This window comes from Phycodurus eques, chromosome 10 (assembly GCF_024500275.1).
Source record: "Phycodurus eques isolate BA_2022a chromosome 10, UOR_Pequ_1.1, whole genome shotgun sequence".
NCBI lineage: Eukaryota > Metazoa > Chordata > Actinopteri > Syngnathiformes > Syngnathidae > Phycodurus > Phycodurus eques.
Window position 1 is genome coordinate 18,633,615 of NC_084534.1, and position 12,680 is coordinate 18,646,294.

At 39.7% G+C, this 12,680-nt stretch overlaps 1 protein-coding gene across 1 annotated transcript in view; it reads right to left on the minus strand.

The window, feature by feature from the left end:
• Window positions 1-12,680, minus strand: part of trim62.1 (tripartite motif containing 62, tandem duplicate 1) — a 34,024-nt gene that overhangs the window by 10,048 nt on the left and 11,296 nt on the right. The gene's annotated exons all lie outside the window — the stretch shown is intronic.

The following is a 12,680-nucleotide window of genomic DNA, read 5'->3' on the forward strand; positions in this document are numbered from 1 at the left end:
AAACGACAAGCAAAGGCGGGTCAGCAACATGTGATCAGGAACTAACAGACTAACAGTAACAGATAACAGCATTCAAGATAATATAACACAATCCTTGATTCACTTTTGGCTTGCTCAGCTACATGGAAATGCTCATGAGTAGTTCCAGCTCAACTACATCCAGTTATGTTTATCCGACTTCGTATTGTTTGTTGTTCCTGCTTGTTCTGCTTCAGCGCAGATTAAAACCCACAGCTACAAAACAAGGAATGCAGATGGAGAGCCAAGACATTAAAAAACCGCATGACATCCCAGGGGACGTCGGGTTGCGTCAGAGGAAAGAGGCTCTTCGTCTCTCGTCGAGACCCACGCCGGTTCCGCTCAACCCTCCTCGGGTCTCCTCACGCAAGGGGCAAGACTCCACAGGGGCCGGTTGGGGTGGCTGTTACAAATAATGCACGTTTACACGGATCCTGTAGTCTGGAGCATGTACGCACATCTGGGATGAGCAGATGTTTCTTCATTTTTTAATTAACACCTGGTTGATGTTGTTTGGCTCAGTTTCTTGTGCAGTATTATTTAATCTATTCCACTTTCCTGGTTGGATGGTTTGATTTAAATGGTGTAGTGGGTTACATACCTATCCTGGGTCTATCACACAGGTGTGACCAGTTCCAAGGGTCATTCAAACTTGTCATTCCATAGGTAACGAGCCCACTTCTAAAGTAACTCGTCATAAATATCAAAGGAGTAGTAACTCACCCCAGATTTGAACCTCCGTCTGTTTTGTTGAAAAACCTGAACCTAGACAAAGACACCAAAAGAACCACATTCTTTGGGTAAGGGAGCCTACATATGTATAGTAAACTGAATAAAAGCAAGCATCATCCACTTCAAATTCCACAGTTGAGGAAATCATGCCGCCTTGTCACTTTGCTCGGTTGTCACCTCCCTTGAACACCTACGACAGCACAAATCCTCCAAATGGAGCTGCCAACTCGGGCGACTAAGTGGGGGTGGTGGTGGTAGTGGGGTAAATCACTGAAGTACTCAGCTGAAATAAATATGAGACTAAATATCTGCTGACAGAGGGAAAACCATGACAATTTAAAGCATCTAATGGGATGTATGCAACAGGAGGACTTAAAACACACAAGCTATTTATTAGTGTGTGCTGGAAACTCCCTGAGCTCAAGAGCTTGTGACAAAATTAGTCTACGCGCTGGCTGACGGCAGTTAAAAATATGCTGCATTTTTCCTCTCAAGGACATAAGGAGGGGAAAACAAACGGCTCCTGTACAGGGTGGGGCGGGGTGGTGGAGAGCGTGACTCTCCATGTTAATGATGGCAGTGCAGCAGCTGACAGACTGACCGAGAAAATGTGCTCCCCGGCTATTATGTTGAACATCGGGGTACTGACTGGTGCGAAAATCGGCAACAATTACACGGCAAGCTAATGGACTCGATACAAGCTCAAAATGACTGAAATCCCTAAATCAACTGCTCTTTGGAACTTCACCTTAAATTTCCTCTTGCTACCATTAGGCAAGAGCATTTGATGGTGGGTGTGTTGCGCCTATATCCCCCACCAAAACCCAGGCACATCATGTGTCTTATTCACTGCCTACACCTCGAGGTGCCCTGAAATTGGAGCCCATCAATTTTAGCTCTGAAACCTAGCGACCCCAGTCCAGAGACAAATGGAGCAGAATTGTTACGCTATTTAAAAGTAAGCTAAAATACAAATGACAAGAGATAATTTATAGATGCAAAGGCACATCATGGGTGAATATAAAAAATCCAACAGCACACTTAAATGAACTGCCTTCTACTTAAACTGTATCCTGATCGCTACAAATATGTATGATAGGGTAGCAACAAGTGGATATAGAAAGCGAACAACACACACCCGTTAGAATACAAGGCTTTCTGATGAGTAAAATAAATCAAACAATTTCAAAAACATGTTTTTGCAGAAAGTAATATGAATTAAAGCCGGGAGCAGTAAACAGGACAGGCAGAGGATTTAATGCAAGTACAGTATTTATAGTTTGAAGGAAATGTGATATAATCTTATACAAAGGATGTTTGGTTAAGTGCTGACCTTGTGAAGTTATTTGACTCATCAGTATTTGCTGCCATGTTCTTGGTCACCAGCAGTGATGAAAACTACATTTATTTTGCAATTTAGTGTCATCCATTTGTCTAGTATCCAATTTTTTTACTCATTGGAAAAAAATCTCTCAGGCAAATTTATTTTCAAAGGTGGGTTTTGGGGTGGGTTTCTATGACTTTTCTATGACTTTTTTTGTGAGTCTACTCATGATTGACCTCAGTACCAAATTTTTTGTTGAAATTAAAAAAATAAATAAAAATAAACAAATTCATCATCATGTTGCGTAAAGGTGATTTGCTCTGGCAACCGGCAACTTTAAACGTCCATCCTTAGTAAATACAATGGAATGGATATACTGCACGCCTACTTTGAAGCCCAGCCTGCAAAGTTGGCTTCATTTTTGCATTGTTTAAACCTGTTAAAATCCTCATGCATACATTGCAATGCCTCCACTCTTCCATAATGTGCAATTGCATAATCCTCTTTAGTCTTTGTGCTATCGAAGAAAAGTTCTCTTAGTGTCCTACAGACATTTTCTTTGGTAGTGGAAAGCTCTTGAGTTTTATTACGACGTGCACAAGGAATTGGATCTGGAGTGCCGGTGCGCTGCAGATGCCCGGAGAAAGATAAAAAGCAGGTGGCTGAATCCTAAAAGGGACGTTTGTGTTCGCTAGTGTGTGTTTTGGTCTGGTGTTGAAGGAAGTCTCTCACCTCTCTGCCTGATGCCAGTCTGAAGGGACATCTCGCCAGGACGCCAGCTTGCAGGAAGGGGCGAGCAAAAGAAAGAGCTAATTTGATCCCGCCTGAAACCCTTGCACTGTTTTTAAAGTTAATACACAGTGGAACTCGGGTTGAGTGTTTGATTACATGACCTGGGAACAAATTAAATTTCTATTACCACCTGGGAACAAATTACATTTCGATTATTTCCTATGGATAGATTTTTTTCCAAACACAGCCAAATCCAAGACTGATCAGTGTCCCGGAACGCACACACATACCAAGTTTTATAATGTGAGAGACCCTTGACATGATGATGGGAATTTATTTTCTTTTAAACTAAAATCAGCATTCATGCGTTTACTGCTCTATATCTATTATAGTGTGTGGTGTACTGTACTCGAGATGACCAACACAGTACACCACACACATAATACATACATCTTTTGACAATTGCAAGTTGCTGTTCTAGTACCAAGGCTGCCACTAATTACCAGAACTGCTGTACATTTAGCGTAATGGTGAGTTGTACTTTTAATAATTTGTTGTTGTTTTGTTTGTTTCTATGTCGGTCCATCGAAGTACGTATGTATGTATTACATGAAAAACAGTAAGTGATACAAAAAAGGGACTGCTGGACTGTGCTGAAGAAATATCAATAACATCGATTAATCAACTTTGACTGGACTTTCATCACATTAGAATCAACTTACCAAAAAAATAAATAATCTATAGTCGTTCAACGCCTATTCACATTACATGAAATTGACTCAAGATAATTTTTTAGAGACAATTGTTTTTGCGTAATTAGTTATTTGAATAATGTGAAGGAGGAGTGTTTTTACAAGTTCAGTTTAAAATGTTTCTCTGGCATACCTCAGGAACATAAATATACATCACTGTTAACATACCATAGGATTAAGAGACTCATTCCTTCACTTATTTGAGTTTTCTTGAGGCAATTTTACCAGAATGAGAAGCAACAGCGAAAAATTGTCAGAATGGATCATTTCATGATTTGTATGCATGACACTAATAATGTCGTCCTTCCCAGATGAAGGATGCCAATTTCAAGGCTCAAAATCATTCTGTGCTCCATGCTGAAAGGCTTTGTTCATCATTTATAGTGTCTGAAAGTGCATGCTTCCCCGTGGCCCTGCATTAAAAGCCAACACAAATCCCTCTAACCGTCCATACTGATGCCATCTTTATTATTCTCTCCAGCTCCTTCAGGATATATAGGAGAGTGTTGGGTCAGAGAGATGAAAAATCAAACAAAACATGCACTTTCACAGGCATGAATAATTATTTTAAGAAAGCTTACAGGATGGAAAATGTGCTCTAAATATTATCTGACATCCCACAGACTTAATTCCCCATATGCAGGTTGACTAAAGATGAATGCTGCAAACTCGCACACCACTTGGACATGTGTGGTTGGCCAATGGCCATGCATACGTTCACATGAGATAAAAGCCAGTCAACATGTTGCAGAGGCATTAGCTTTAGCTGCATGAAGAGCGGTGTCCTAACCCGCAGACTGGGCTTCTCACAGGAAAATTATTATTATTTTTTAAATTTCATATTGTATTATACCAGATTGAATTGCTTTATGGTTTTATGACTTAATGACAAACCGTGTTAACATTTCAAACAGTTATTATTACTGTTTTATATTGTAGTTATCATTCATACCGTATTTAGCAGGGCCCAACTGATTTGTTTAGGCTCATACCAATTCAGATATTTGGCGGGAAAATTCTGATAAAAGATTAATTGACCAATTAATTTAAAAAATATATAATGAATCAAATAACTTGTTTTTCTTATTCATTTTTAAAAATGTTTTCCAGAAACAAAGTTTAATGTCAAGAAATGTGCGTCAACAATCACACAAACGATGACACTTAACAAAAACTTGCCCCTGTTTGCCCTTCGGTTGCTATACGCGGTGGATTTAAAAATGTGTTTTATACTGTTCCCCATCTCTACTCATTGCTGAATGTATGAAGCAGAAGATTTTGCTGTAAAAGCAAAACATGCTCAGGAGCTTTTGTAGTACGAACGTAACCCGGTAGTTATCCATTGTTGTTGAACAATGGCGGTGTTCACATACAGTATATATAGAGTAAACATGCATTGGAATTTAAATCGGCAAAACGCTGCCGGATTAGGATAATTTTGAAAAGGGCTAATATCAGCCGATAAATCGGTCAGGCACTTGTATTGAATGTCTCTGACACGTAACAGCTCTGCCACTGGCTCCTCTCTGCATTCTGTGAAACAGTGATATTGGGCAGGCAACGTTTACCATAATTTCCCATGGCCATTTCCCCCCCCTAATATTGTCAAAAGTCAATAGTGCGCATTGTACATAGGTATAGGGGAAAATGTGAAAAACTTTCACATTTTATAAATGTATGCCGCAACCAAGAGGTTATGAGAAAGGTGTACACTTTCATTCTAATAATATGCCACCGCCACCTAGAGGTAATGAAAAAGGTGTAGCCTACACTTTCATTCCAATATGATAGGGGTACGTATGACTGCATATATGTACAGTTGTGCTCATATGTTTACATACCCTGGCAGAATTTGTGAAATATTGTTATTTTAAATACGACTGATGACTGAACAATGAACAATTTATTAATTGAAACACATATATTATGTTATCCAGTTTGGGGTGTTGCATTTGCACACATAAAACAGAAAACATATATTATGTGTTTCAAATTGAATTTTGAATTTTCTTCATGTTTTGTTTTAGGCTAGTAAGCATTTATTTTACCCCAAAGAATTATAGCATACACTCAAAATCCCACGATATGGCAAATTATGCGCTATTTGAATTTAAAAAAAAGATCTGCAATGCACTCAATCCACAATAGGTGAACCGCAATATTGCGAGGAAACACTGTACTCAAGTAATTTGAAGGACTAACTTTTACCAGAGTCATACAGTAGTATTATAATTAATGCTTACTTGAGTAAAATGTATGATTACTCTACCCACCTCTGTATTCTTTTGACCAACAAGAGAAGAGACCGATGTCATGTGGTTTGCTGTGACACATTTTGGGATCTTCTATGCATGAACATTAATTTTGATTGCTTTAGTTTACAATTTCTAATGTGATAAAGGTGCCTAGGGTTCCCAATTCGATATTTTTTCCCCCAATTTAAAAAAAAAAAAACTTGTTGCAATGCTGCAGAGATGCATCCATGTACAGTATTTCCTTTGGTAATGCCATTATGATACCAATCACCAAGCTAATTTGTCAATACTAGTGATATTAAATTTTCATACCATTTAATCTCTAGTATTATGTATGCCATGCAGCAACATGAGGGACTTGACCTTTACACCAAATGTTCGGTAAAAGAAGTCGTGAGGAAAAGAGGCGTTTGTGGCCTCTTGCAGTCTTCGGTATATAGGGCGCATCATGCAAATGATGACTTGGGGGTCTGATGCTCTACTGCATAGACATAGGAAGCTCACGCGGTATGCAAATGCAACACCCCAAACTGGAATACCGAAGGAAAACAAAACAGAATGAATATTTGAATATTTTTTTTCATCCCTTCACTGTAAGGAAATACTTTTCAACTACTGAGAAACTTAAACCCCTCTCACGCTGCTACATAGTTTTGCTGGCTTTTGTGCAAAAAGCAGAGGCAGATGATACTTCTGTTGAGGCAATTTTAGGGGATCTCTGTGTGTAGAAGCAGCTTATGACACTGTACTGGAAATTTACCAGATCAGGCTGCTACATACAATGTAGTTGCGCGCAGAAGCAGCATGCGGCTCATTATACGTGACATGAGTGTGACAAACAGCTGCCGTGTTAGTCAGAAGCACTTGTACACTGCATTCAGTGCTCTCTGCAATTTATCTTCACTTCTGGCAAAGAAATAAAGCAAAAATGACAAGTACTGCCAAAGCAGACACAGATAAAGTGTGAAAGCCCGTGCTGTGGTAATCAGAAGACCTTGTATATTCTATTGCTACAACAGACACACACCCAGACAAGAGTTAATAATACTGTGAGGAAAAAAAAAATCCAATCCAACCTCATCTTAAATGCACACAAACAGGTTTGTTGATCAGTTTCTCAGCATAAAAGTGTCAACATCTTGAGCCCCCCCCAAGTGTTTTTTCTCCAAACAAACAAACCAAAGAGGTGGTTGGGTGAAGTCCACATGGAGATAAATGCACAACACAACGCTTTCATCTCTTGGCTCACCCTTGAAAAGTGGGGAAAATGAGTAAACACATCCTGAAAATGACCCTTAGATGTGTTTGACTGCCAGAGGAATTTCACAACAACCCAATGAATGCCAAAAATATCTTTTTTTGTTTTTTTGTTTTTTGTAAAGCCTCTTAGGATTAGTCAGGCTTCTAGTTGTCAGCATGTTATTAATATAAAACCACGTAGAACGTGTCATGAACACGTGGTTTGATGCTGCTTCGGCTTGACGGAACGGACGCAGTGAAGGGGCGATTGTATTTGACATGCGCGCAATAAGCAGGTCTCAATTCTCGCAGAAAGAACTGGCCAAATTAAGAGTGCGCCTGGGTCTCCTTTCGCTCAGTGCCGCTGACAGCCAATACATATTCGAAATAAAGTCCCACTGTAAAACAACAGCATGGCTCTGTGAATTTTCAGTGCAGCCTGCAGTCATGGGTTCATACGGTAGTCATATGATATCAATATCCCCTGATGATTTTTAATCATACACAAAAGAAACTGGAACATACTATACAGTAGTATTTTGTATGTTTGTTTCTTTTTACAAATTTTGATTGGCATCATGAGGTACAACATGAGGTGGAATCTCGACTTAACGGACCCCGATTTAATGGTCCTCGGATATAAAGGAAAGAAGATACAGAAGATCCTCAATAAAACGCACCCCGATATAATGGATATCGGATAGAACGGACCGCAGAGACTGAATAATGTGTCCAAAAATAGCTTCCATTTGTCACATAAAATGCCGTTGACAACGTCTGTTAGTTCCAGAATTGAACTGTTAAACTGTTGTTTACTGACGCTATGGCGCAATGAAAGCAGAAAATGGGACTGACGTATTTCCGGGTCACAGATGTACAATAGAACTAGATCCAATTCCCAAAGACGTGTTTCCCATGCCTACGTGGCGGCCATGTTGAATGTGGGGCATTGACGTGGCGGCCATGTGATGATGGTTCCATCTATTGTCTATTTGTACTTAGAGCGCATGTAGAGAGAGTGTGACATGTCTGCGGTGTTAACTCTGAGGAATACAAAACAAGACTTTGGAGTCTGGAACATGCCAATTTTGGTACAGTAACTTTTTTTGTCAAGCCGTTTGAAACTAGGAAGCACACCAATTCCTCGCGGTACTGTACGTCAACAATGTCACCATGACAAAGCACACCGGTGTGGTAAATTTGGATAAAAGTTTAAACTTTCAAACATTTTCAAACTTTTTAAAAAATATTTATTTACAATAAATTTGCACTGGACTGGACGTTTTAGGCCACAAAAACAAAAAAAAAAGAAAACAATTTTGTACAGTATTATGGGTGCCTATGGCTTCAAAACAAAAGTGCTTCAATGTAACTGACAATTGGCTATATCGGACAACCCCCGCCCCTATTTATCTGTTCTATCGAGGTTCCACTGTAGTTGGATCTCAAAACGCCCCTTTGTAGTTGACAAAGTCTGTTAGTTCCAAATTTGGTCACTGTTGTTTACTGGCGGAATCAACAGGCAGAGACTGGTAGGTCTACCCGTATTTCTAGGTTGCGCCGGTGTTGTCACAGATGACTGAAGACGAGATCCAGCTAACAGATGAGCCTACTTGGCGGCCATATTGGCAGGGGTGAGGTTCTCATCGAAGGCAATGCATGGGCATTAAATTAGCGTCGCTGTAGGAACACAACTCAAAAGAGGCGTGTCATATCTACCTATTCATGTCTATGGCTGTTGTTCGAGTGCTCGTCGTGCCTCGTCCGTCAAACAATCTATACTGCTTTTGGTACAGTATAGAGTTGTTGTTGTCAAACCCTTCTCATGGCATCGAATTATAACGGAGGTGAAATTTACGAAACATTTGTAGTGTACTGGGTGTTTATAGGCCACGAGAAAAGGTGCTTCAATTTAATGGACAAACAGCTTTAACAGAAGACCCCTCCCCCTATTAGTCCGTTAAATCGAGGTTCCACTGAACTCCTGAATGTCTGCTACTATTTTGGCAGATAGCGAAATTCTTCGCAACAGTTCAACTTTTTATCTCATTACTTCCCATGAGAATTTTTTTCTTAAATTAGAACAACTTTGAAGTCAGCCAGCATCACAAAAAGATTGTCTTCAACATCAGAGCTTTCATTGTATTTGCTACATTTGTACCAGCTACCCCGACTCATAGGCGATTAATTAGCACTTACAGCGGGAATTCATAATAAGATGCTGGTTATATTACTGCAGCACAAATTTGCAGATGCCTGAACCATGTCCCCACTAGAAGAACTGCCTCACTCTCGCACTGCCACAGGGAAGCTCATTTGTTATAGAGTGACACAGCCGTGTGAGAACCTTCGCTTATTAGCCTGACCATCAACCTAAATGGGTATGGGTATCTAATGGCATTTTGGGTAATAGGAAATAAATTGTGAGGGACTGTAAAGCTCATCAAATGGCAATTCGGGCAAATTGGTGGTTGAATTGCTAATATAACTTAGAAACGCTGACTGGACACAAGGTACTGTACACTTTCGTATGATGAATATTCATGAAACATTCCACATTTAAAAAGCTATAGGTTTTCCAAGATGAATTACTTTACACATGAACCTCTACAGTTGGATGATCCTGAGGTTGTGAAATTTGGATTTCAAATTTCAGGTTTGAAGTTCAGATACTGTATCTGCAATTCAGTTTTGCCTAGTTGAAAGTCAAAACTGAATTGCATATCTGAAACATAATTTTACCTAGGAATAATTACGTAAATTTTGCAATTCATGTGTATGGGGTTTGTCATTACAGATATCTTCTATTCAACAGCCAATATCCGGTAGCGAATTACAGAATCAGCGGCTGAAATAAGCATTTAATATGTCATCATTTTTCTCACAAAATATATTTTCAAAAGGTGCTATTGACATGAACATTTCACCAGATGTTGGGAACAACCCAAGTAATCCATACATACAAAGAGAGTAGAACAAATAAACTCATAAATTAAGTTATAAATTATTTCAAATTCCCTTGTTGCACAGCAAAACTGTTCCAGCACAAAAGGCATACAAATCCACCATTCTGCATGGCCATGCAGCTGAACAGGACGGGTTAAAAAAAAAAGAAAAAAAAAAAAAAAAAAAAAAAGGGAAATCCCAATTGTGGATAGGAAGAATGATGTTACGGATATCGCTCATGTTTTTTTGACTAGGTAAAATTGAATTACTGATATCTTCAACACATATCCAGTCCAGTTATTAAATGTTAAAATGGCTTGCCATAGCCATAGCCGTGGCCATTAGTTATGCAGTGATTCAAAATTGGAATTGCCTGCGAACGCCGTTGCTATGTCGCAAATGTAACAGCCAATCAAAAATGCATATTATATGTGTGGCGTTTGCATGTTCTCCCTGTGCCTGTGTGGATTTTCTCCGGGTACTCCGGTTTCCTCCCACATTGCAAAAACATGCGTGGTGGGTTAATTGAGGACTCTAAATTGTCCGGAGGTGTGAATGCGAGTGCACATGGTTGTTTGTTTATATGTGCCCTGCAACAGGTCAAGGTGTACCCCGCCTCTCACCCAAAGTCAGCTGAGGTAGGCGCCAGCACAGCCACATCCCTAGTGAGGATAAGAGAGTTGGAAAATGGATGGTAGGAGTGATATTCAATGGCAGTCAATACATTTAGAATCTCCCATCCCTTCAAAGTCAATACAATTAAAAATTTATTAGTTTAATTTTCTCCATGATTGAGGAAATATTGTTAAATGCTAATCCTTCACTTAATGTTTATGTGATTTTCCTTTGTAGTGGCGTACAACTCCACACAGAGGTTTTTCTACTATTTTGCCCATCTCAAGTAGCTACCACCTACCAATGTTATCTTTTGTATTGGATCTCTGCTCTTGTCTACCTTATGTGGCTGGTTAGTGGTGTTGAAACTAATGCCAAAAAAATGTGTCCCTTCCAAGGCTGGTAATTAGTCAAACACTGCTCTTGCTAAATGTGACAAGATTTCAGATTCAGTAGATAAGACGAGACTGAAACCAAGCGTGTGGGAGTGCCCCGAGCTCTGCCCGAGTCATGCGGTGTCCTTCTGCAGCAGGACTGCAGCTGGAAACACAGGTTGGCAGGCAAATAGAGATCAGCCATCAGTCCCTCAGTTCGACAAAATACATGTTTAACATGTAAATAACCTATGGCTTCAATTGTGAAGGCAGTTCGGTGATTGGGAGCTAGAGTGAGGACTTTCAATAGCAGCTGGTCAAATTAAATCATCTGCTTCAAATCACTGGGAAGGGGGAATTACAACAGATTATAGTCCGGCCATGCCCGCTGCCAGGGAACAACGGCCTCTAATCAGTTTTAATTCCCTGGCTAATCAAGAATTCAGCAGCGGGTCCACAACCAAAACATCGAGTGACATGGTCAAAACTCATAGGATACATATTTATATCCTTCTATTTACTGGTCTGTCCGCCCTGAAGGGAGGTGGAGTGAAAGCAAAATATTTCGCTGCCTGCTCACATGCATTTAATGTCATCTGTGTGCTGCTTTCACTACGGATCTGCGTCACATTACATGGAGGAAAGCCACAAACAGGATGCCTTGCTTTAAGCTGCAGAACTTTAAAAAGGACCGCACTTCCTCTTTCAATTACTCAGTCCAATAGGAAGCATCAGGGTTAAAATTGTTATATAATTACATTTAAAGTCACAAAAGTGCTACTTTTTTTATTTTTATTTTATTTTTTTTTAAAAAGAGTTGAGCCAACATTTTCTGGAGAAATATGCCTAACAGAAGTCTTGGATGTGAGAGATCACACCAGGCAAAAGCAAATCTTGTGAGACTTCAGCTCACAGTTTATCTTGGAGAATTTTCCAAAGAGCATGTTTTTACTGTGCCAATGACGTGCGTTTTTGATTGATTAATTAAAAAACACAGCGATACAACAGATATAATTTCAGCAATACCTAAATGACCAAGTGACAGTATCAATTTACAAACACCTTCTTGATCTTTCTCCATTACGTATCTGTAAGAGTCGTTTTAATGTGGTGCCGTAACACAAAAACCGTACCGTGCACCGTAGTCCATCACTCACGCAGTGGTAAAGTCAGAATTACAGGAAATATTGTGATGGGACCTTCTTGCGGCACTGCTCAAACTAGTGCATTGCGTAACCTCGCAACGTTGTATGTCGGTACTGTCGTAAAATGAGGACTCCTGTATAACACATTGGTTAACTTCTCGTTTGACAGAATGTTAAAAATTGCGTATTGAGTTGACAGAGGTTTTACGATGGCGGCATAAATCCTTGGAAAAAAATGCTTTGAAATTAGAACTTGGACGTCAACTAGAGATACTTAACAGACACTGGAGGTTCCACAGTATACTGAATTATCAGCATACATTGGTCACGTTGCTTTTAGCTCCGTGCCATCTATTAACCATCAAAGCAATCTTTCATGTCTTTTATTAAAATGGCTTTAAGAGCACACACACGCGACTAATGCACTACACAACATTTCATATGCACAACAGATATACAGACTTCTCTCACTCAAGCTAAGTGCGGGCCAAAAGTAATCATCTTAACAAGACAAAATGCCTTTGATGGACGCGCTACCAGCTCCACTT